This window comes from Euprymna scolopes, chromosome 1, assembly GCF_053919585.1.
Source record: "Euprymna scolopes isolate OS-2025 chromosome 1, ASM5391958v1, whole genome shotgun sequence".
Lineage (NCBI taxonomy): Eukaryota > Metazoa > Mollusca > Cephalopoda > Sepiida > Sepiolidae > Euprymna > Euprymna scolopes.
Genome location: NC_136482.1, coordinates 201170435 through 201196195, shown reverse-complemented (window position 1 = coordinate 201196195; position 25761 = coordinate 201170435). Strand labels below are relative to the sequence as shown.

Below are 25761 nucleotides of genomic sequence, written 5' to 3'. Positions count from 1 at the left end.
GACATCCTCACTGTAATCTCTGAACGCATATACCATTCACTGGACAAAGCGGGAGAGGGCAGATCGGTAGCTCTAGATATATCTAAGGCTTTTGACAGGGTATGGCATGAGGGTCGCCTCAGGAAGATTAGATCATACGGTATCACTGGTAGAATACTTAACATAATTAAATCCTTCTTAGATAAGAGAAAAATCCAGGTTGTCCTCGACGGTCGTACATCTAAACAATATAATATAAATGTGGGAGTGCCCCAGGGATCTATCCTTGGACCTCTGCTGTTCCTGATATTCATAAATGACCTCCCGACAAAATTGCCTTTGAGATGGGTATATATGCTGATGACACCACACTCTATAGCAGGCACGACAGGAAAACAAATGAACATATATCTAAAGTAATGGCAGAAACACTAGAGGATGACCTCCAATCAGTAGTGGAATGGGGACAAAAATGGATGGTCACGTTCAATGCCGCCAAGACTAAACTGGTTTCATTCAATAATTACAAGAAACCTTCTCTACCACCTATAGCAATGGTCAACGACTCTTTATCTGAGAGTACGTCTTTCAAGCTCCTTGGCCTAACGTTCACAGGAAACATGAGCTGGAACAATTACATCGAGGGCATTGCCAGGGCCGCTGCGAGGAAGGTGGGCTCTCTCTACCGTGCTAGAAAACTTCTAACACCCGAAAGTATCCTGTACCTCTATAAGGCCACCATTCGCCCATGTATGGAGTATTGCTGTCATATTTGGGCTGGTGCATCGGCTACTAGTCTCTCGTTCCTTGACAGGGTTCAAAAGAGATTCGCAAATCTGATAGGCCCTAAACTGGCATCTAAGCTTCAGCCTCTGTCCCATCGTCGAAACGTTGCATCCCTCTGCCTGTTCTACAAGTATTTTAATGGTGAATGCTCTGATGAACTGCAAGCACTTGTGCCCCCACGACATGAACACCCTCAACAGACCCGACAAGCTGCAAAATCCCACCCCCACACTGTAGAGATCCCTAGATGTAAAAGATCTTTCTACTCCGGTAGTTTCTTCCCCAGAACTGCTTGACTTTGGAATTCCATTCCAGGTCACTGCTTCCCCAACTGTACTGACATGCATAAGTTCAAGTGCAACGTGAACCAACATCTTGCTGCCCAAATCCCTACATAGTACCCCAGTAGATGTTTCCCCTGATAGTAGCCCCCTACACCAAAGTGGCAATGTGCCTTGTTTTGGGTGAAAATGTAATAAAAAAAAAAAGCTGCTAGAGCCAGTTTATCTTGCCTTGACAGAGTTAAAAATAGACTTCATAGCCAACTGGAGGATGCTCTTTTCTCTTTCCTGCAATCTCTTTCTCACAGAAGTGATGTTGCGAGCCTGTTTCTGCTTTATCGTTATTTAAATGGCAAGTGCTCGTCCGAGCTCCAATCTATAGTTCTCCCTGTTCTGACTTTCACGAAAAACATCATCTAGCTGAAACTACTATCAATAATTTCCCCCACTCTTTATCTCTTCCTAAACCTAAACGTAGATTCCATGAACAAAGCTTCTTTCTTAGAATTGCACACCTGTGGAATTCTGCTCCGTTTGCCTGCTTTCCAACTGACTACAATATGGTTGTCTTCAAGTCCAACGTGAACACATTCTTGATGATTTATCCCCTTAAGTAATCCAATTTATCAAATTTCCCCTCCCAAATATGAATACGAAATGTTCCCCTTGACCACTGTACACTCATTAAACCTTATCTTCGAGTGGCTTCTGGGCCTAGATAAATGGCGACTATTTTGTAAACAAAAGACCTTTGTCTAGAAATTCCACGTTGCTTACAAGCAACCAAAATAACTTCGAGAAAGCCAAGCACTTGACTTTACTGCAATTCCTACAGTTTATCATCAAGTGGGGCTTTGTTGAGTCATTGCCATATCTTATGCTGGCTAAAATTTCTTCTGACAATATTTCTTTCTGTGGCATTGTGCAGAAGAAGTTTTTCCAAAATGAAACTTAAATAATTTTTTTTTTACATGATGGTCACCACTTATCAAGGCCCGGAAGCCACTCAGGGATAAGGGTTATTGCAAGTACAGTACGTTAATGTGGAGATTTGATGAAGTGTTTACTTAAGGGGGCGGTTCATTAGGAATTTGTTAACATTGGACTTGAAGACATCCACGTTGTAGTCAGGTGGGAAGCGGGCAGACGGAACAGAGTTCCACAGGCGTGCAGTTTTAAGAAAGAAGCTTTGTTCATGGAATCCACGTTTTGATTTAGGCACAGATAAAGAGTGGGGGAAATTTTTCACCGTGGATTCAGCTAGACGGGTGTTTCTGTGAAAGATTGGCGAGGGGGGACCAGAGATTGGAGTTCAGACGAGCACCTGCCATGGAAATAACGATAAAACAAGGATAGGCTCGCAACGTCTCTTCTGTGGGAGAGAGGTTGCAGGGTAGAGAAAAGGGCATCCCCCACTAAGCCACAAAGTCTATTTTGTACCCTGTCAAGGCAGGATAGGCTGTTTTTAGCAGCTCCTGCCCAGATATGGCAGCAGGATTCCATCTTTGGACGTACTTGGCTTTTATATAGATAGAGAATTGCATCAGTAGTGAGATATCTTCTGGAGCGGTAGAAGGATCCCACCATCTTTCCAGCGACCTTGGCAACAGACTTGATGTATGTGTTCCATTTCAGATCAGGAGTAAAGGTCAAACCCAGAAGCTTGTCAAAACACGGGGCCTCTCCCAGATGAGAGCCATCCATCCCAATTGATGCCAGATGGGGATCAGAGCGTTGATGATGTAAGGATAGGAGTTTAGTTTTAGATGCATTAAAGGTAACAAGCCACGTCTTCCCCCACTGAACCACGCGCTCGAGATCAGAGGAGAGAGAATCAGAGAGAACTTTGTCATTTATAGCCTTTGATGTGTTGCCGTAGATGGTCGTGTCATCAGCATAGATGTCAACGAATGATTTAAATATGTGTTTTTGGAGATCATTGATGTAGATCAGGAAGAGAGTTGGGACCAGGATGAACCCCTGAAGGACTCCAGCATTAATACTGAGGCCTCTGATTTCTGCCCATCAACAACTACTCTTATGAGCCTATCAGAGAGAAATGATTTTTTTTTTACACAGTGATCACCACTTATCAAGGCCCGGAAGCCACTCAGGGATAAGGGTTATTGCAAGTACATCACCTTAGTGTGGAGCTTTGATGAAGTGTTTACTTAAGGGGGCGGTTCATTAGGAATTTGTTAACATTGGACTTTAAGACATCCAAGTTGTAGTCCGGAGGGAAGCAGGCAGACGGAACAGAGTTCCACAGGCGTGCAGTTCTAAGAAAGAAGCTTTGTTCATGGAATCCGCATTTTGATTTAGGCACAGATATAGAGTGGAGGAAATTTTTCAACGTGGATTCAGCTAGACGGGTGTTTTTCGTGAAAGATTGGCGAGGGGGGACCAGAGATTGGAGTTCAGACGAGCACCTGCCATGGAAATAACGATAAAACAAGGATAGGCTCGCAACGTCTCTTCTGTGGGAGAGAGGTTGCAGCGAAGAGAAAAGGGCATCCCCCACTAAGCCACGAAGTCTATTTTGTACTCTGTCAAGGCAGGATAGGCTGTTTTTAGCAGCTCCTGCCCAGATATGGCAACAGTATTCCATCCTTGGACGTACTTGGCTTTTATATAGATAGAGAAATGCATCAGTAGTGAGATATCTTATGGAGCGGTAGAAGGATCCCACCATCTTTCCAGCGACTTTGGCAACAGACTTGATGTACGTGTTCCATTTCAGATTAGATTTAATAATTGAAAAAACATTTCCAGTTATACCGAAGCTGGAGATCTTGTGAAGTAGGCCTTTATGCCATACCTTATCGAAGGCTTTTGATATGTCAAGAGCAATTGCCCTAGAAAGGAAGCCTTTGTCAAGAGATTCACTAATCCTGTGAGATATAACCGTTAGCACACCTGCGGTAGATCTTGCAGGACGAAAACCATATTGTGTGTCACTAAGAAGGTTGTCATCCATGAGCCAGTCGAAATCTGGCTGTTCTGTCCATTATGTCATTGAAAACGAACTTACAAGACAAATAAAAATTTTGCCAATGTCATTGGACAGTTTACCACAAGGAAATGTAGCAGCCGACACTTGCTGCAATCACAGGCAGGAGCTACTTCTTACGACTCGAGATTTTAAATCCAGTTTTTCCCTCTATGGTGGTGGAGATGTTGGCTATGGATGGATATCTGTTGGGATTCGATCTCTTGCTTGGAATTGATGCCATCCGCCTGTTGGGCAGCGTTCATATAAATGAACACGGTGAGGCCAATTTCCCAAACGAAGTTTGCACTGCTGCTGCAGTGAAAATAGAACGACCTGACTTTGATGTCATATTCGATCCGACTAAGAAACATTGGACTGCAACCTGGAAATGGTCGAATGAGCAGCCGTCACAACAGCTGATCAATCAGACACCTAAATACACTGTGTCCAAACAAATTCGGAAGGACTATGACTGCAAATTGCAAACTTGGATTCACAATGGATGGCTGATACCATACCTGGAGAAAGAGCTTGCTTCACCCAAGGGATTAATCCCACTAATGGCGATTGTTCAGCATAACAAGGGGAAAGTGCGGCCTGTTATTGATTACAGCGAGCTAAACGATCATGTGGATGCATACACGGCATGTGTGGATGTGTGTTCACAAAAGCTGAGGGATTGACGGAGGAAGGAGTTCGATATGTCAGTGTTGGACTTGAGAAAGGCCTACCTCCAGGTACATGTGCACCGTTCTTTATGGCCGTTTCAAACCATGGTTGTGAAGGGGGAGAGATACTGCCTGACTAGGATGGGATTGGAGCTTAATGCAGGCAATTGTGGAGCCTGTTTTGTCCAAAGATGTAGCTGTTCAAAAAGCAACATTGGCATATATAGATGATTTATACATCAACAACAGCGTGGCGCCTGCGAAACGAGTGAAGCAGCATCTTTTTCGGTTTGGATTGGAAAGCAAGGAACTAGATCAGCTTGAAGATGGTGCACGAGTGCTTGGTTTGGAAGTCTGGGGAGAGCATGTCACTCTGCAATGGGAGTATGGTAGTATGATTCCAGATGTTCCACAGATTATGGCATGTCGAGCCATTTTTTCCCTGTGTGGGAACTGACCGGGCATCTGCCAGTGTGTGGGTGGCTACGAGCAGCAACAGGAATCATAAAGCGACGGGCCAACACCATAACCCAAGGGTGGGACGACACCCCAGAGGATGTTCCACTTCAACAAATGTTCCAGGAAACAATAGCGAGGGTGAAGCAGAGCGATCCCTCACAAGGTTTATGGTGTTTAAACGGACAAGACGTCAATGTATGAGTGGATGCAAGTTTCCTAGTGACCGGCGTGCTCCTGGAACATGACACTATTGTCTTTGAAGATGCATGTTGACTGCGATCCACGAGTGATGTGCAGCATATTATCTTGGCTGAACTGGATGCAGCGTTGAAGGGCATCAACCTTGCGTTACACTGGAAGTGCAAATTTATACACTTAAAAACGGACTCAGTAGGTGTGTATCACTGGTTAGTGAACACGCTCACTCGAAAAACTAGATTACGCACAAAGACTATCAGCGAAATGTTACTCCGGCGACGATTGGACACAATAAAATCACTAGTAGAAGAGTAGGGACTTTCAATAGACGTTTCTCTGGTCCCGTCGAGTCAGAACTTGGCAGAACCCATGACACGTGTTCCACAAAGGTGGCTCGATAGGATGAAATCTGCAACTGAGCCTCTACCTCTGACCTGTGCTGCAAAGAGTAACGCTATGACTAGTAGTCAGATCATGGAACTGCATAAGAGCAGTGGACATCCAGGCATCCAACGTACAGCATATTTTGTTCAGCTGGTTTACCCAACAATTACCAAAGCTGATGTGAGGTCAGCTATCAGAGAATGTAAAGAATGTCGGACGATTTATCCATCCCCACTTAATTGGACACCAGGAAAATTGGCAGTAAAAGCTAATTGGCAAAGGCTGGGGATAGATATAACACACTTCAACGGCAAAAATTTCTGACGCTCACAGATTGCGGTCCAGTGTGTTTTACCATTTGGCGGATGTTGTCACAGCAGGACTCTAGACACAGCATTCAGCATCTTGAGTCGATATTTTTGGAGCGTGGCCTACTGCAGGAACTGCGTACTGACAATGACATTGCATTTACCAGTAAGGAATTCAAGGAGTTTTCCGTTGGTTGGGGAGTACGCCTGCGGTTTCGGTGTACATATATGCCAGCAGGCAATGGCATTGCAGAACGATGTCACCGCAGTATTAAGCAGATTTCAGCCAGAAAGAAATGCACTGTTCAGGAAGCAGTGTATTGGTACAATGTCACACCCAACGATGATACATCATCATGTACTGCACCTTCCAACGGGATCTATAGATATGAAGTTAGGGTGAAGAACATCGACCCAGTGCCCACATTACCAGCCTCTGCACAAACCCTCCATTGTCTTTGCATAGAGATGCTGGAATGTAGGGAAACTGGTTAGAAGAGAAAAGGCTGTCATGAGCGTGATAAAGAATGTTCATTTCAGGGTACCGCACGTGGAAACAAATAGTAGTCAGGAGTATTGTGTTGTACTCACGTTGGGTCCGGGGGCCAAAGCCCCCTGGCGATATTTGCTGTTCGGAGACCAGCTAGAAAGGGAGATCGTTTCCAGATCTTTCCTTTTATAAACTCTGTCACGTGACAGAGAGCTTGATTGTGATTGAACTACCCAGGCGGAAATGAATTGCAAATCTCGAATCTGCAAGATGTAGCTGATTGTTTGTTGAATGCTTCTAGTGCATGCTCTGAAAGTGCGATGTCACCATTTTCTCCATTTGTCAACAAGCTTGTCAGTGGTAAAAGTACCTGTGCAGTGCACAGACTGCACAGTGAGGTAAGAATCTATGACAAAAGTTTATTAACCCTAAGAATTGACGCAGCTGCCTCATGGTAGCAGGGATAGGAAAATCCTGAATGGACTTGGCCGTCTCTGGTGATGGGGATATTCCCTTCCCTCCTCTAAGATATGGTGTCCTAAAAATGTGATTTTCGATTGACCGAAAACACACTTTAACGGGTCTAGGACTATCCCATATTGCCTCAGGCATTCAAAGACTTGTCGCACATGGTCGATGTGTTCCTGCCTATTTTGACTAGCAATAAATACGTCATCAATATATGCACAGACGAATGGCAAATCTGACAACACCTGGTCTATGAATTTTCTTAATTTTATTTTAATTCAATTTATACGCATTTATTAAAAGTAGTTGATTTTTTTTGGTATTATTTTACTTTAAGGCCCGTCTCATGTTCGTATAGAAGAAAATGTTTTTTTGTAGATTCCAGTGTGCTGAAAAAGAATATGAAAACCGTTTCCGTCGGAAATTTACCGTTTGCATGCTATGAACCCCGGAATGTTGGAAGGACGCGCGAGCGCGCGGAAACATAAGCGAGCTTTTTCAATGGCGGAATCGCGCGCGCACTCGCGTACCTGACGGCCTTTTCACAGAGCAATAGTAATGTTTGGCGGAAAAATTTCAAAGTAGATGAAAAACAAGAAAAATAAAACAACTTTGCGAGGGAGGGGGATGTCGGAAAGACCCTTTTTTTGTGGCGGACAAATCAGTTTTTTTTTTGGAGGGGGGGGTTAAGTTGGAATAGCATTAATAATCTCGGAAAGACATTTTTTTTTTTTTTCAAAACAATTCTTGGTAAATATCCAGATACGCTATTACAGAACACCGACCACTCTAATTTGTTTTTTCTTTTTTTTATAGGTAATTGAGGTCGCTGACAACGAATAACACCGACCACTCTAATTTGTTTTTTTATAGGTAATTGTGGTCGCTGACAACGAATCTGATAGTCAATCTTGGGGCAAATTTACCGTTTGCATGGTATTTACCCCTGAACCCACGAACTACTTTTTACCATTTTGCAGCTTCCGTTTATGCTACGCGTATGCACGCTGTAGCATAAACGACGGCTTCACCAAGCCAACTACATTGGGGGAGGGATTTTTTTTCCCCCAACATCACATCCCCCCCCCCGCTCGCTCGCGCCCCTAATGTACACAGTAAAATCTTCGGAAAATGTTAAATGGTGTTGTAATTGATAAATGTCGGTGCGTTACTTTTTGAAAATTTGAAAATTCTATGTTCCAGGTAAAAAAAAAAAAGAAAAAAGATAAATTACCTCCCCCCCCCTTACTCCAACTTGGAGTGCTTTCCTTTTCTTGTTTTATTTCTTTTTCAGCTAATTTTAAATTTTCCACCCAAAAAGTGCTGTAATATATTTTTGAAAATGAGAAAATTCTATGTCCTGGGAAAAAAAAATCCCCCCCCCCCAACGTAGTTTGCTTGGTGAAGCCGTCGTTTATGCTACAGCGTGCATGCACGTAGCATAAACGGAAGCTGCAAAATGGTGAAAAGTAGTTTGTGGGTTCAGGGGTGAATACCATGCAAACGGTAAATTTGCCCCAAGTTTGACTATCAGATTCGTTGTCAGCGACCTCAATTACCTATAAAAAAAAACAAATTAGAGTGGTCGGTGTTCTGTCGTAGCGTATCTGGATATTTACCATTATTTGTAGAAAGAATCAATAATTTCGAAAAATTCGAAAATTCTTTAATTGATATTCTTCCGCGTATATATTGGGATGTGGGGTTTAATTTGCGCCGGAACTTATATTTGTTTATAGCACCCACCCAGCCACCGGTTACACGCGCCAAGGAACATTTGCCAACAACGGAGATAATGTAAGTATCATTTTGACATTTTTATCATTCTGTCTTTTGATTTATGGTTAGGTGTCGACTCCTTGCATGTTAATTATTGGTTACTACATAATGTTAAACTATTCCTACTTATCCCCCCCCCAAAAGTAATTTGTCTGCCACTCCGCCATTGAAGAAAAAGAATTGTTTTGAAAAAAAAAAAAATGTCTTTCCGAGATTATTAGTGCTATTGCTGCTATTCCAACTTAAATCCCCCCCCCCTCAAAAAATAAAAAACTGATTTGTCCGCCACAAAAAAAGGGTCGTTCCGACATCCCCCTCCCTCGCAAAGTTGTTTTATTTTTTTTTTGTTTTTCATCTACTTTGAAATTTTCCGCCAAACATTACTATTGCTCTGTAAAAAAGCCGTCAGGTACGCGAGTGCGCGCGCGATTCCGCCATTGAAAAAGCTCGTGTATGTTTCCGCGTGCTCGCGCGTACTTCCAACATTCCGGGGTACATACCATGCAAACGGTAAATTTCCGACGGAAACGGTGTTCATATTCTTTTTCAGCACACTGAAATCTACAAAAAAATTTTTTTTTTCTTTAAGAACGTGAGACGGGCCTTAAAGTAAAATTTTACCTTTTTTTATTATATTAAAGCAATTAAATGTTTTCTTTTTATCATTAAAAAATTATTAGTAAATTGTTAACAATAAATTCATCATGTTTGCATTTAACACAATATATTACAACAACAACAACAACAACAACAACAAAAACTACATAAAAAAAAAAAAGAAAACTTGAAATGAAAAAAATTATTTTAATTTTCTGCGGACTTGTTTTTCAGGTCGCCATCTTAAATATCGACTTCAGTCACGGCCATAGTCGTGCTTCAACTTGTCAAACTCGTCTCGTTTTAACACATCTTATAATCGCTTCTTTATTGAAAGGAGATTGTAAAACAAAAAGTAAGTATTACTTGAATTTAATTGCTTCGAAGCGTTCTTTCTTACTACTACTACGTTTATTATTTTAGTTATTTTACTCCCGGGTGCGTTCAACCCTCTATGTTTCTCTTTCGTTTGATTAGGAAATGAATCAAGATTTCCAGTTTACATATAACGAAGAATATTATGAAATTCTCTCCAATTTTGTATTTTGTTTTGTTTTTAAAGTTTCTTATTTTGATAGCTTTACTATTAAAGTTTCGGTAAATGTTACCTTACGCTACAACAACACCGATCACTCTAATTTGTTTTTTTAGGGGTATTCGAGGTCGCTAACAACGAATCTGATAATCAAACCCGCCACAAATTTACCGTTTGCATGGTATGAACCCCTAGACCTTGGGACTATTTTGTGCTATTTCACCATCTTCGGTAGTGTTTTTTCTTTCATGATACGTTCGCGTCCGATAGGTACGGGCAATTAATGGCTGCTTTTCGGTGCGGGGTATGTTTTTTAACGCCGGTTAATTATAATAATTTTTTTTAATTTTCGAGTACTTTTTTATTGTATTTGAAAGATTATAGTTTAACGTTAATTTCTCAAAGAAAAAAGTGTGTGAAATAAAAAAAAAATACATGGAATAATTGGTACTTATACAGTTTAGTGACGACATTAAAAAATGGAAATAATGAAAAAAAATTTTATTGTACGTAACTATTGTAGACTGAAGTTCTCCGAAAAAAAATTTCACTTCATTTGATCAAGTAGTTTTTTTTTTTACAGCGAAAAACAATGATTTATCACGGCTGGGGCGTGGGCGGGGTGGGGCGCTGGGCTACGTCAACGTGGCCATTTAAATGTTATTTCAGGCCCAGGAATTCCCCAAGGGCAGGTAACTGCCGTACATAGCAGAATACCTCCATTTTAGGCCAATCTAGCCCTTTTTTCCCCACCAGAATGAGATTTTTTTTTTTTTTTTTTCGAAGACAGATGCCATTTTTGAGGTGTTTTTTTTTTTTTTTTTTAATTTGTAACAGAAATAAACGAAGTTTCGAAGTTATCCATGCGTGTCCAACTGCGCATGTTTCGAAAATAATCTCGTATAAAAATTCTTCAATTCTTTGCATTCTTCAATTTCTTTGCATATTCAATAGTATTCTTATTTTTAAAAAAAAAAAAAACGCAAAAAAATTGCAGATTTAAAAAAAAAAGAAAAAAAAACGTTAAAAAAATTGCAGATGTATTGTGCGCATCTCAATATGGCGAGAAAAAAAAGGCTAGATGGCGAAATTTGGTCTAAAATGATGGTATTCTGCTAGGTACATTTCCAAAATGGCCACGTTGACGTCGTGATAAATAATTGTTTTTCACTGTAAAAAAAAAAAAAACTACTTGATCAAATGAAGTGAAATTTTTTTTCGGAGAACTTCAGTCTATAACAGTTACGTACAATAAAAATTTTTTTCAATATTTCCATTTTTTAATGTCGTCACTAAACTGTATAAGTACCTAATAATTTTATCTCAAATCTGAAAATCCCTAGATTTCACGTAAAAATTCATTATGACAAAAATTGCGTTTACGTTTTTCTGGCAAGAAAAATATAAGTTTTCTGGAATTATTTCCAAGTTAAGTATTAAGTTAAAGTCTTAAGATAATGAATACAATAAATGCAAAAAAAAAAAAAGTAATAATTATCCAAAAATATATCACTGGTAGAAACGAGACGCGTTCATCGTATCAAAATAAACACTGGCGGCAAAATTGAAATATGTATGGAAGGACTAATTAGACACAGTTTATTTCTTTATTCCGACATACCGAGCGATTTTTATTTATTTATTTTTATTTGAAGACCCTCATTCCTTCATTTAAAAATGCATAAAAGTTAATTAAATTCATTAATCATACTACTGACAATTTATTCTTGGAAAAAAAGTTTAGCGCTATTATTTATTAATATTAATACAGAATTACAATTGGTTAAGAAAACAATTCATAATCATTGAAAAAATTACACACCAAGAAAATACAGACTTACGTAAAAATTTATCATAATGTTTATGTGAAATTTAAAGTTGATGAACACAAACAGGTGCGTAGTTGAAAAGAGGAGGAGGGTGGGCAAAACTAGTTTTCTTTTTAGCTCTGCACATCAGTATTTACCGAGATGGAAGGTTTGTATCATTTTTGCCATTTTTTAATTAAATTATTTTTCTATGTTCCTGTTTTTCAATTTAATTTTTTTTTACTTTATTTTCCAAGGTTATATGAACATTATTTTACGCTGATAATTATATGTTCTTGCGTGCAATGGAAATATTAGAATCTTACATGTAAAGATTACATTAAAAATGTAAGCGAAATAAAAATGTAGAAATAATTTTTGCAATTATAATTTTTTGGGGTGTGAAAATATTAAATAAACAATGCTGAATTCAATGATAAAATTGGTAGTTCGAGAAATTAATTTGTTTTGAGTTATATCAAATTCATTAATACAGACTTCAGGGGCTTTTTTCTTAAAAATTATTTTATTTTTATTTTATTGTTACAAATTACGATGATTTATTTACATAAAAAAGCAAAAATAAATTCTTGCGTTTTTATTTACTACTGAAAACCATTACTTTAGTAAAGGTATTTTTTGTTTAAACAAAATAATACATTTTCACTAAGATTTAAATAAAAATAATTAGTTCATTATATTCCGCGATCATTATTTGATAACTACTGAAAATTTCATTAAAATTGGTTAATTTCCTGATTTCTGGTGAATTTTTAAGTAAAGGGAGGGGTCAAAGTGTTTATACATTTTGAGCATCGGCATTCATTTTGCCCATACCTAGCGTCAGATCACATTGCGTAGGAATCTTTCAAATAAGAAAGTTAAAAAAAAAAATGTGTAATTTTATTTTCAATAGTAGCTTACTATTTTTCATATTTATTCTTTTTATCTCAATGAGGCCACAGTTTAGCCATTAAATTCGTCTCTTGTGACATGGTGGACGTTAAATCATGTTAGTTTGTCCATATCGTTATGCATGTCTTCTTACACCAATGTGTATGAGGTACATGACAGATCTATTTCATTTGTATATATGTATCTTATATTATGTTGAGCTGTGATTTAACTTAAAATATGTGCAATAATGACTGGATTTGTATAACTCTGTGGGTGTGAGTACAATTTTCACTCAAAAAGTTGGAACAAAAATAATTTAGTATTCAGATTTTCTCATTACAAGATGTATTATTCTGTTTTAGCTTTTTGCTACAAACGACCAGATGTACTGGAATTCCAGAATACCACACTCTGTTTTTGACAAAAGTCAGCATACTAAACAACTCTCTTTATATTTCAGCATGTAAATAAAGTTGCATTATACTTCAGTTCTGATTTATATTCCTATGATTGGAACTCCTAACTTAATGCTAGACAAGATTAACACAAAAATTGACATCAGTAGAATTCAAAGCAGGTGATTTTGTGAACATCAAAACCTCCAATGAAATCACTCAAGTCATATTTTGTTATCCCAACTTCTATTCTAACAAGTGCAAACAAAATGACCACACTGACAGAGACAACACATATTTTTCATGATGGTACTACACGATTTTTACGGACATTTCTCACTCTATGTTACACTTTAAAGAGGCTGAAATCAATAAAGGGATGAATTAAAGAATAACTTTTGTGCACATTGAATATTATCATAGATTTTCTGAGATGTTGTTTCAGCTGGCTCGTCTAACATAATTAGACATAGTTTTGTATAGATTTTATATTTGCTGACATTCGTTGCACGGTGTTTCATTTTTATCATAGATCCTTAGAATATTCGATATATTATGTAAAAACAAGAGAAAATGTCATCGTAATTGATTCTTAATAAAATGCAATCAACAATGCTTTATATGAAGAATTAAATTCAGGATAAACATTATACAAAATATTATACTTGTCTGCCAATTGTTAATTGAGTCACTATATAATGTATGACTATCTGTTCAAGAACGACTTAAACATTGCTGCTTATAACTAAAAAAAAAATGGATTCTTGTCAGCATTCAAACAACATTGTAAATTCTAACCTGCTCAGTTTGGTGCTCTGAACTTAATCCCCGCCATCTTGATTTCAGGTTTATTATTACCTCATTTTGGTTTGTGCATATCAAACTACATTCCCTCTGATCCTTAAATATCACCTCCCAAGCTTCAAACCTGCTAGTCTCTCTACTAGCCCCTCAAAATCCTGCTAGTCTTTCTACTAGCTAACACTACTCAGTTCGACACAGGTAGCCCATACTACTCAGCTAGACACAACTAGCCCATGATACCTTGCTAGACGCAGCTAACCCATAATACCTGGCTAGACGCAGCTAGCCCACGATACCTGGCTAGACACAGCTAACCCACGATAAACGACTAGACACAGCTAGCCCACGATACCTGGCTAGACACAGCTAGCCCACGATACCTTGCTAGACACAGCTAGTCCACGATACATGGCTAGACACAGCTAGCCCACGATACACGGCCAGACACAGCTAGCCCACGATACACGGCCAGACACAGCTAGCCCACGATACACGGCCAGACACAGCTAGCCCACGATACACGGCCAGACACAGCTAGTCCACGATACACGGCCAGACACAGCTAGCCCACGATACACGGCCAGACACAGCTAGCCCACGATACACGGCCAGACACAGCTAGTCCACGATACACGGCTAGACACAGCTAGCCCACGATACACGGCCAGACACAGCTAGCCCACGATACACGGCTAGACACAGCTAGCCCACGATACACGGCTAGACACAGCTAGCCCACGATACACGGCTAGACACAGCTAGCCCACGATACACGGCTAGACACAGCTAGCCCACGATACACGGCTAGACACAGCTAGCCCACGATACACGGCTAGACACAGCTAGCCCACGATACACGGCTAGACACAGCTAGCCCACGATACATATGCAGATCCTTTATCCACGTTTTCATAGTGGCTGACATAAGCAGTGCTATACTGGGTACTGACTTTCTGCAAGCATTTGGCCTGGTAGTAGATATGTCAGGCCAGTGTCTCCGAGATCCGAGCACACAACTTGCAGCATGTGGGGTGGTGGGGACTGGCACACCATTTGGTCCACAGGTAGCACATGCAGACCAGAACGAAGCCTTCCTGAATCTGTTGAAGGAATATCCTTCAATGTCATTCCCCTCCTTTCACAAGGAAGTGTTACCACACACTGTAACTCATTACATTGAGACAAAAGGCCCATCCGTCCATTGTAAAGCCAGACGTTTAACACCTGAAAAAATAAAGGCTGCAAAAGCAGAATTTCAGCAGATGATGCAGCTTGGCATAGTTCGCCCTTCAAATAGCAAATGGGCCTCGCCTCTTTATCTTGTTAGTAAGGGTCCAAATGCATGGCGGGCATGTGGGGACTACCGAGCTTTAAATGCTGCTACGAAACCGGATAGGTACCCAGTACCACATATCCAAGATATAACAGCAGTGGCCCAGAATAATAGGGTCTTTAGTAAATTAGACCTTATTCGGGCATACCACCAGATCCCTGTAGAGCCCGAACATATTCCCAAAACGGCAATTACCACACCGTTTGGAATGTTTGAATTTTTGCGTGTTCCATTTGGTTTATGCAACGCAGCTCAAACGTTCCAACGTTTTATAGACCAAGTTCTGCGAGACTTGCCATTTGTGTGTGCATACATAGATGACGTCCTCATTGCTAGCAGGAATAGGCAGGAACACATAGATCATGTGCACCAAGTATTTGATTGCCTGAACCAATATGGTGTTGTTTTAAATCCATCAAAATGTACTTTTGGTCAATCCGAGGTTATATTTATATTTTTGGGGCACCATATTTCAGAGAAGGGAATTTCCCCATCCCCTGAGACAGTCAAGTCCATCCGAGATTTCCCTATCCCTGCTACAATGAGACAGTTGTGGCAATTTTTAGGATTAGTTAACTTCTATCGTAGGTTTCTCCCTCATGTTGCCCAAGTACTTTTGCCATTGACAGGTATGCTGAAAAATGTGAAGAACTGCAACATTACACTATCGGAGGAAGCAATAGCAGCATTCAACAAAGTAAAGGCCATGTTAGAAGACACCGCAAAGCTGTCTCACATTCAATCCGATAGTGAACTTTGCTTGGCAGTAGATGCATCTGCAACTGGAATTGGAGCTGTCCTGCAGCAAAAATGTAATGGGAACTGGCAACCTATTTCTTTCTTCTCCAGGAAATTGACTGACGCAGAAACATGCTATAGCACATTTTCCAGAGAGTTGTTGGCCTCGTTTTCCGCAATAAGACATTATCGGCAGCTCCTAGAGGGACAGCCATTCTACTTGGTGACTGACCACAAGCCTCTATTAGGCGCTCTGCAGTCCTCCTCAGACAAATACTCTCCCCGAGAGGTTCGTCAGTTGGACTATATCCTACAGTTTACGTCGGATGTCAGACACGTGAAGGGAGCTGACAATATACCAGCAGATACACTGTCATGAGGAATAAACTCCTTCATATTGGGACCTTCCGTCGAAGCCAACACCTTAGCTATGGAGCAAGAAAAAAACAAGCACCTGCACAAGCTTCTGCAGAATAATGGAACATCACTGCAGTTGGTGAAAATGGCACACCCCAACAGCCCTAGAAAAATAGTGTGTGATATCAGCACTAACAAACTGCGCCCATATGTTCCAGCATCCTTAAGGAAAGACATATTCAACACGGTACACAGGTTATCACACCCAGGAGCCAATGTGTCGATACGTTTGATGACAGACAGGTATCTCTGGCCGAGGATGAAAGCAGACGTGCGAGAATGGACAAAAAAGTGCGTGCAGTGCCAAAGGCCAAGGTCGGTCGGCATACACGTACGCCACTAGGCACATTTCCAGTACCTGATGAGAGGTTCAAGCACATACACCTCGACATCACCGGTCCATTTCCGACATGTGAAGGTCAATGCTATCTTTTGACATGTGTCGACAGATTTTCAAGGTGGCTTGAAGCCTTACCAATGCCAAATATGACAGCATACACAACAGCCAGAACTTTCCTCGCTGGATGGGTAGCAAGATTCGGTGTCCCGGAAAATGTGATAACTGACAGAGGTAGACAGTTCGAATCCGAACTGTTTCATAAACTCTCAGGACTTTTGGGCACCAGAAGTATACACATGACAGCATACCATCCACAAGCAAACGGAGCAGTCGAACATCTACATTGCAGCCTAAAGGCCTCTTTATGCGCAGTGCTTACCAGCAATACAAAGTGCTTAGAACACCTTCCTCTAATTTTGCTGGGTTTGCGCACAGCAGTGAAGAAGGATATGAATTGCTCAGCAGCAGAAGCGCTGTATGGTACCACACTACGCCTGCCAGCACAATACTTTTGTGATATACCAAATAAAGTTTGGGACTCTGCATCATTTGTTGATAGACTGACAAGAACCATGGCCAAAATGGCATATTCTCCATCAGGAATAAACAAGTGCACTAACACATATGTGCCAAAGGCACTAGAGACATGCACACATGTGTTTGTTCACAATACAGTTAGGTCGCATACCCTGCAACCACCGTACCGCGGACCTTTTAAAGTCATCAAAAAAAAACAAAGTATTTCAGCGTCTTCATTAAGGACGAAGAACAAAATATCTCAATTGACAGGTTGAAACCCGCAACACTCGAGGATGCATATTTAGAAGTAGATCCCTCACAAAGGATGCCAGTTGAAGTGACATTGGAAAAACGCCCTTATAAAAAAACACGTTCGGGCAGACAGGTAAAATGGCCTGCCCATTTAAGAGACTTTGTCTCTACATAAAAAAAAACAAAAAAAACAATCCTCTCACAACATTCAATTAAAAGTACTCCGTATTTGTGGGGGAGTGTTGTAGAGGACTAAAAATTAGAGGACACCGGGGAGGAGTAATCTGCCCCTGCTCTAAGGGGGGTTGGTTTTTCCCTTTGTTCATGGGCAGACGTGTTGCCCTTTCCCTCTCAAGAAGAGGAGAACCTTCATTCCACCACGAGGTGAGCTCTGAGAACTTTTTCGACGAGTCGGTGAGTCTTATCGAACTGTCGCTATTGTATTGTGTTTTATTGTTGTTTAAATGTTTGTCAGTGTATAATAAATGTGTAAACGTAATTGGGCAATTGTGTTTATTTATATATGTTTTTGTTTAGTTAAACTAACACTATTAAAGACACAAGAAAAAGAATTATATATCTATAAAGCAAAAAGATTAAATTTTATTTAAATCAAAACTTTATCAAAATAACAAAAAAATGAATGAAATATCGTAAGTTGAAGTTTAGGGAAATTTGACTTTACCAGTTTTTGCATCTTAAACTAATACTGATAGCTGCTCCATGTTACTATCTTCAAAAAGGGAAATAGAAGAAATTATAGGGGATTTCACTACTATCAATAGCAGGGAAGATTCTGGCCCATATACTTTTAAACCAATTACAGGACATAGCCGAAGATATCCTGCCTGAATCCCAATGTGGTTTCTGCCCATCCAGAGAAAACCTTGACATGATCTTCTGTGCCTGCCAACTGCAGGAAAAATCAAAAGAACAACAATAACCCAGATTCCTTATATTCTATGACTTTCAGAAAGCATATGACAGTGTTCCAAGAACAGCAATGTCGTCAATCCTTGATCAGTTTGGAGTTCCTGAACCATTTGTGGACATTATCAAAGCCTTGCATGACGGGATGTCAGCTAATGTGATTCACCTGTCAGGGCCTTTCTCGATCACGTGCACGCTTAAACAGGGCTGTGTGCTGGCACCATTACTTGTCTCCCTCTATCTTACAGCCATGATATTCGAAGTCTCCCAAAACAATCCCGGGATAGATATCAAGTTCCGGTTTGATGGAGGAATTTTCAAACTGGGCAGATTAAAATCAAGACAAATGGTTAACACCATCAAAGTGTAGGAACTACAATACAACTTGGGGATTGGGCCACTCTGCCATGGTCCAATCCCCAAATAAACTGCAGTAATCTGCAGACAATTTTCACGCCATGTACTCATGCTTTGGCCTAACAGTTAACAAGACCAAGTCCATAATACTGGCCAAAACCCCACAAAGGGAAGCTGTGCCAGACTTCAACATCACTGTGGAATGTGTCGAGCACTTCCCATACCTGGGCAGCATTCTTTCCACTCAAACTAACTACTCAAAAGAAATCAAAAACCGACTACAAGCAGGTCTCATCGCTTTTGGAAGACTATCTACCAGGATCTTCAAGATCAAGGTCTTAACAACCAAGACAAAGGATGGTATACAATGCCATAATTGTCTCCACCCTATCATATGCGTGTGAGACCAGGACCATCTACTGTAAAGACTTTAAAAAGTTAAACAATTTCACCAGAAAAAACTGTGGACCATCATATGGATCAAATGGGACGATTATGTGTCCAATATAATTGTCCTTGAGAGAGTCAACATCACCAGCATCGAGGCCTTGGTCATGAAACACCAACTGAGATTGTCTGACCATATAGTTGCCAAAACTTAGATTCAAAGACCAGCTGAAGAAATCTCTAGATGAGGCCAACATAGATCCAAACACCTTTGAAGCCTCCTCAAACAATGGACATGAATGGAGAAACAGAATCAAAGTGGATACAAGCCAATCTAATAACCAAACGGCAACAAAGGGCCCTTAGAGCTAACCAAGCGCACCCTCCCCCCAACAATACAATGTGAGCAATGCCCCAACTATTCAAATTACTTTTTCCAGCCACAAAAAGACTCACCATCTAGATAATGACTAAAATTCTTACAAAACTCATAAAACATTTTCTACTGTTTCTTTTTCTGATGACAATAACATAGCCAATATATGTATATAACACAGTCTCTCTCTCTCTCTCTCTCTCTCTCTCTCTCTCTCTCTCTCTTTCTATGTAGTCCATGATTATACAAGAAATAGATACTGATGCTTTATTTCCGTATGAAAATGTAGACAATACTTACAATTTTATTTATTTTATTTCATTTCTGGTAAAGTGTAGATTGGAGGTTTTCAAGATATAATGTTTTTACATAAGCATGTATGTCACCACACATTTATGAATGTATTGGTCAGCTAGGTATATGTAACGAGAGAACTCTTATAGCGATATAAAGTATTCTCCATAATCTATGGACTCTACTTTTGTATAAATTACATCCCCTGAAAAATCGCTAGTTACTTTAAAGTAGCTGAGTAAAATATTCTCCTGAATGTGTAGTGACATATAAATGCTTATGTAACATAAATAAAAAGAATATGTATTATGGAGACTCTGTTAACAATTATACACACTACAAGGTTCATACTCTCATGGAGGAAAATATCGCGGCCTAATGTGAGACTATAGATTGTCTAACAAACAGTAAAAAATATTGGCAACCTTCTTTTGTATGTACTTTTTTAGTATATTTTTTTACCTAAACCCAGTTGCGTGTGTCTTTCTTAATACTCTTCTTATTTTTCTTTATTTCTACTTCTGTTTATAGCGTTTTCTTTTTTCCTTTTTCATTCCTAGAACAACTTTTCCTTTTCGTATTTATATTTATATTTTCTTTCTATTTATTTGCAGATATTAACTCTGATAACAAATGATTTTCCAGGTCAGCAAAGATTGAAAATAATATTGGATCTGTTTTAGATAATTGTTGCCATATTTCTCTGTAAAACACATTGCTTGTTATCTTTCAAAAAATTCTTAGAATCCCTGAGAAATTTTCTAAGATGAAAATATAGAAGAAAAATTATATATACTTTAAAAGTTTCTTGACAATTTGTGCATCAAATCTAAAAGACAGAAAGGATATACATTAAAAGATTTACTTCCTGGCATTTTTTAATCTCTATAAAGCTACATGTGATCACAATAAAGATTGATCTTGTGAGCATAAGAATTCCTATTTTCCTCAAATAATAATCTCAATATAGACATGGAAAAACAGGCTGGTGAAAAAAAATATTCCTGTCAAGTTTGTGGGTCGGCATTTTCACAAACTTGTCATCTGAAATCACATATGAGAACTCATACAGGTGAACGACCATATTTTTGTCAGGTGTGCGGGGCTTCTTTTTCACAAACTGGTACTCGAAAGAAGCACATGTTAACACATACAGGAGAGAAACCATATTCTTGTCAGGTGTGCGGGGTTTCTTTTTCACAAAATGGTACCCTAAGAAATCACATGCGAACACATACAGGAGATAAACCATATTCATGTCAGGTATGCAAGGTTTCTTTTTCACAAAAGGGTACTCTAAAAAAGCACAGTCGACTTCACACAGAAGAAAAATTATGTTCTTGTCAAGTTTGTGGTGCTTCTTTTTCACAACCAAGTAATCTAAAAGCACACATGCGAATACATACAGGAGAAAAACCATATTCTTGTCAGGTGTGCGAGACTTCTTTTTCAGAAAATGGTAATCTAAAAAGACACATGCGACTTCACACAGGAGAAAAACCATATTCTTGTCAAATTTGTGGAGCTTCTTTTTCAGAAAATGGTAGTTTAAAAGCACACCTGCGAACGCATACAGGAGAAAAACCATATTCTTGTCAGATTTGTGGAGCGTTTTTTTCAGAAAATAGTAATCTCAAAACTCACCAGCGAATACACACAGGCGAAAAAACATGTTCTTGTTAGACATGTGAAGCTGCATTTCAAATAGTTCTAAGCTGAAGACATATAAGATGCCATACTTTATATTTGTCAAGTTTGTGACTCTGCATTTAAAAATTTAATTCATCTAAAAGATCATAGTTGAACACACACAGAGGCATTCAAGTTCTCCCCCTGAACAACCAGATTTTTGTCATATTTGTCAGTCGGCATTTTTACAAAATTCTAATCTGAAATCATATATGAAAACTCATACAGGTGAGCGACCATATTCGTGTCAGATTTGTGGAGCCTCTTTTTCACAAAATGTTTATCTCAAAATTCACCAGCAAGGGAAGCACACACGAATATATACTAGTGTAATTTGTGGATATCAATCTTCATGGAAAAAAAGTTGAAAAAGAACATGGAAATACATAGTGGAAAAAATAATAAAATATCAGGATCTGAAGTGATTTTAAAACGACGTGGTCCCTCTAATAAATCAACATTATGCCAGTTGTGAAAGGAGAAACTGGCTCAATGAAAAAAATTTTTTAAATACTTTGAAACAATCACTGGAAGAATAAGCTGACACAAAATACAGATATCAGCCATAAAGGAACAGTGTCTATTATTAAAAGATCACTCTATTATGAATTCAAATCATAATGAAATCAAGTGTTATCCCCAGAATAAAGCCCCTTCATATCTTAAAAATAACCAAAGTAAAATAATAAAAAAAATAAATATCACCAAACTACAGCCGATCTAGAAAAAATAATGTAAGATACATCACTTATAGAATGTTTAGCAGTCACATGGCTGGCTGTAATGTCCATCAGCATTTTTCCAGAATTATGATCTTAAGAAATACATGCGAACAAACGCAGATTAGCAACCAAATTCTTGTCAAGTTTGTTGATTTTACACAAATTTACATATTAAAAAGAATTTATTCCATACAATACACCAACTTTTGTCTCTAATTTTGAAGCTGAAACAAAATTTCTTCATTATTTAATTTTTACAGGAATATTACCAAAAAAGCCCCTACAGTCCGTATTAATGAATTTTTTGTATTTGCAAAAATATATTCATACATAACATGGAGGTTTTCTTTTTTTTTTACATAGGCATCACCACATTATCAAGGCCCAGAGGCCACTCAAGGATAAGGGTTAAAGAGTGTACAGTAGAAATTGGTCAATATAGTAATCATTAGTAATGAAAATTTGGTAAATTTGATAACTTATATGGAACGGCTCATCAAGAACCTATTAACTTTAGACTTGAACACAACCATATTGTAGTCAGCCGGAAAGCAGGAAAACGGAAGACAATTCCACAGGCGTGCAGTTTTAAGAAAAGCTTTGTTCATGGAACTACGTTTAGGTTTAGGCACAAATAAAGAGTGGGGGAAATTATTGATAGTGTTTACAGCTAGACGAGTGTTTCTTGTGAAAGTTTGGCGAGGGGGGACCATAGATTGAAGCTCAGTTGAACACTTTCCATGAAAATAACGATACATCAGAGACAAACTCGCAACATCTCTTCTGTGAGATAGAGGTTGCAAGGAGGAGAAAAGGACATCTCCTATGAGGCTACGAAGTCTATTTTGAACTCTATCAAGGCAGGACAAGTCCTTTCTAGCAGCTCCTGCCCAGATGTGGCAACAGTATTCCATCCTTGGACGTACCTGGCTCTTATATAGATAGAGAATAGCATCAGCAGTAAGATATCTACCGGATCGATAGAAAGATCCCACCATTTTTCCAGCGGCCTTGGCAACAGATTTGATATACGTGTTCCATTTAAGATCAGGAGTAATGGTCAAGCCCAGAAGCTTGTCAAAACTTGAGGCCTCCTGAAGACGAGAGCCATTCATTTCAATTGATGACAAATGTGGATTAGAATGTTGATGATGTAAAGAGAGAAGCTTGGTTTTAGATGCATTAAAAGTAACCAGCCACTCCTTACCCCATTGTACTACATTCTCAAGATCAGAGGAGAGAGAATTGGAGAGAACTTGGTCGTTTACTGTCTTAGATGTGGTACCATAAATGGTAGTGTCGTCAGCATAAATGTCTACAAATGATGTAAGGATATGATTTGGAAGATCATTAATGTAGATCAGGAAAAGAGTTGGGCCCAGGATGGATCCCTGAGGGACACCGGCATTAATACTGTGAGCTTCTGATTTTTGCCCCCCAACTACTACTCTTATGAACCTATCAGAAAGAAATGATTTAATAATTGAGAAGACTTTTCCAGCTATACCATAGCTAGCGATCTTATGAAGTAAACCTTTATGCCATACCCTATCAAAGGCTTTAAATATGTCAAGAGCAATTGCCCTAGAAAGATTGCCACCGTCGAGAGATTTGCTAATCCTATGCGATATAACTGTAAGGATATCTGCTGTAGATCTAGCAGAACGGAAACCATATTGAGTGTCACTAAGAAGGTTATTTTTGTTGAGATGTTTGATTACTTCTGTATTTAACACAGATTCTAGCAACTTACTCATGACGCACAGGAGACTTATTGGCCTGTACTGAGAGGGGGATGAGCGATCACCTGAATTCTTATATACAGGACATACTGATGAGATTTTCCAGGTTTTACAGTAATTCAAAAGGCATAAAAATAAAAGGCAAACATCTAATGAAATATTAAGAAATTCAAAAAGAATCAGAATCGGGAAATTTTTTAAATTGTCCCATCACTAATATATATCCTTCTGGCAGAGCACTGTTCTTCAATGTGTGCTGCATTAAGGCATTACATCTGTCAACATTCCATCAATTTGAGATGCAAACTCTCCATTTAAAAAAGTGTGAACGTGAAAAGAGAAGTGAAAAGTTTAGAGAGAATATGTTATTTAGGCTGGATCAGAAGTTCTTTGAAGGATTATGTAAATGAAGTATCTAAGTCAGTAGAGTGCACAAATGTAGTAAAAGTGAGCAAGGAGAAGGTAAGTAAACCATGTAAGAAAATTTCAAATTTGAAAGCTCCCAGATGAGACGGTGTACAGGGTATTGGTTAAAAAAACTTTACTACATTACATGGAAGGATTACATCTCAAATTGATGGAATGCTGACATATTATTCCTGAATAGAGCATACATAGTAGAACAGTGCTCTGCCAGCAGTATATTTCAAAGAGCCACTACAGTTAATAACTATCGGCCCATCACCTGCCTTCTACTGATGTTTAAACTGCTGACAGGCATTTTGGCAGATGAGATTTACAAATATCTGGAACAATAAGAGATCTTCCCAGAGGAACAAACGAGGTAGTAGAGAGACGAAGTATCAGTTGCTTATTGATAGGACAATACTTTGGGATTATAAAAGATCAACAAATCGATGCATGTCATGCATAGATTACTGCAAAGTGTATGATCTGATTTCACATAGCTGGACTACGGAATGTATGGAAATATTTGCAATAGCAATGAATGTGCGAGATTTATTGGTAAGAAGCATGAAACAATGGAAAATGTCATTAACATCAAATGGAGAAGATCTTGGAGAAGTTCATGCTAGGGAGGGATATTTTTAGGGAGACAGCTCATCACCATTGTTGTTTTTTCAGTATGGTTCCTTTGTCGTTTATATAATAAAAGGTAAATGTATGTTACGAGTAGAAAAAAGGAGTACCGAGTAAACCATTTATTATTTATGGATGACTTAAAGTTGTATGCAAAAAACATAGAGCAGCTAACTATGCTTGTTAGGACTGTTAAAATGTTCAGTAATGACATAAGTATGGAATTTGGCATGGAGAACAGTGGTACCTTGAAATTGAAAGAAAAAAAAATAAAACATTTCAATGGAGAAATCATAAAAATGGTTGAAGAAGGATACACCTACTTAGGGATTGTGGAATTAGATAAAATAAGCTGTAATGAAGGAAATAATAGAAAAAATACAATAAAAAAACTATAATTGTGTTGGAGACTGTTGTACTTTTTTTGTAATATTAGGATGAATGTGTAGTATTAACGAGGTGAAACGAAGCGTGTTAGGTTATGGGAGACATCTATTATTTACTAAGGGAAGTAACTCGTACAGCATGGATTATAAACAACAAGGAAAGATAATCCATACGTTGACATCCCTCTTTCACAAGAGAATTTTTTATTTAACCAGAGGTTGCTCAATGAGTTTTTACAAGTGAACTTATCTACAGATCATATCTTTTTTTTTTGGGGGGGGGGGTTATGACACGACCCGATCTTGTGATTGTTACAGGTAGTTTTTTTTTTTATTTTTTACACATTGATCACCACTTGTCAAGGCCCGGAAGCCACTCAGGGATAAGGGTTATTGCAAGTACATCACCT

At 38.8% G+C, this 25761-nt stretch overlaps 1 long non-coding RNA gene across 1 annotated transcript in view; it reads left to right on the top strand.

Moving 5' to 3' along the window:
• LOC145279755 (uncharacterized) overlaps positions 1 to 25357 on the top strand; it is a 28243-nt gene extending 2886 nt beyond the window's left edge. Inside the window, exons 2-3 of the long non-coding RNA XR_013868446.1 lie at positions 9624 to 9744; positions 20386 to 25357. This is a non-coding gene — a long non-coding RNA (uncharacterized LOC145279755). The remainder of the gene's footprint in view (positions 1 to 9623; positions 9745 to 20385) is intronic.
• The last annotated feature ends 404 nt before the right edge of the window (positions 25358 to 25761 follow it).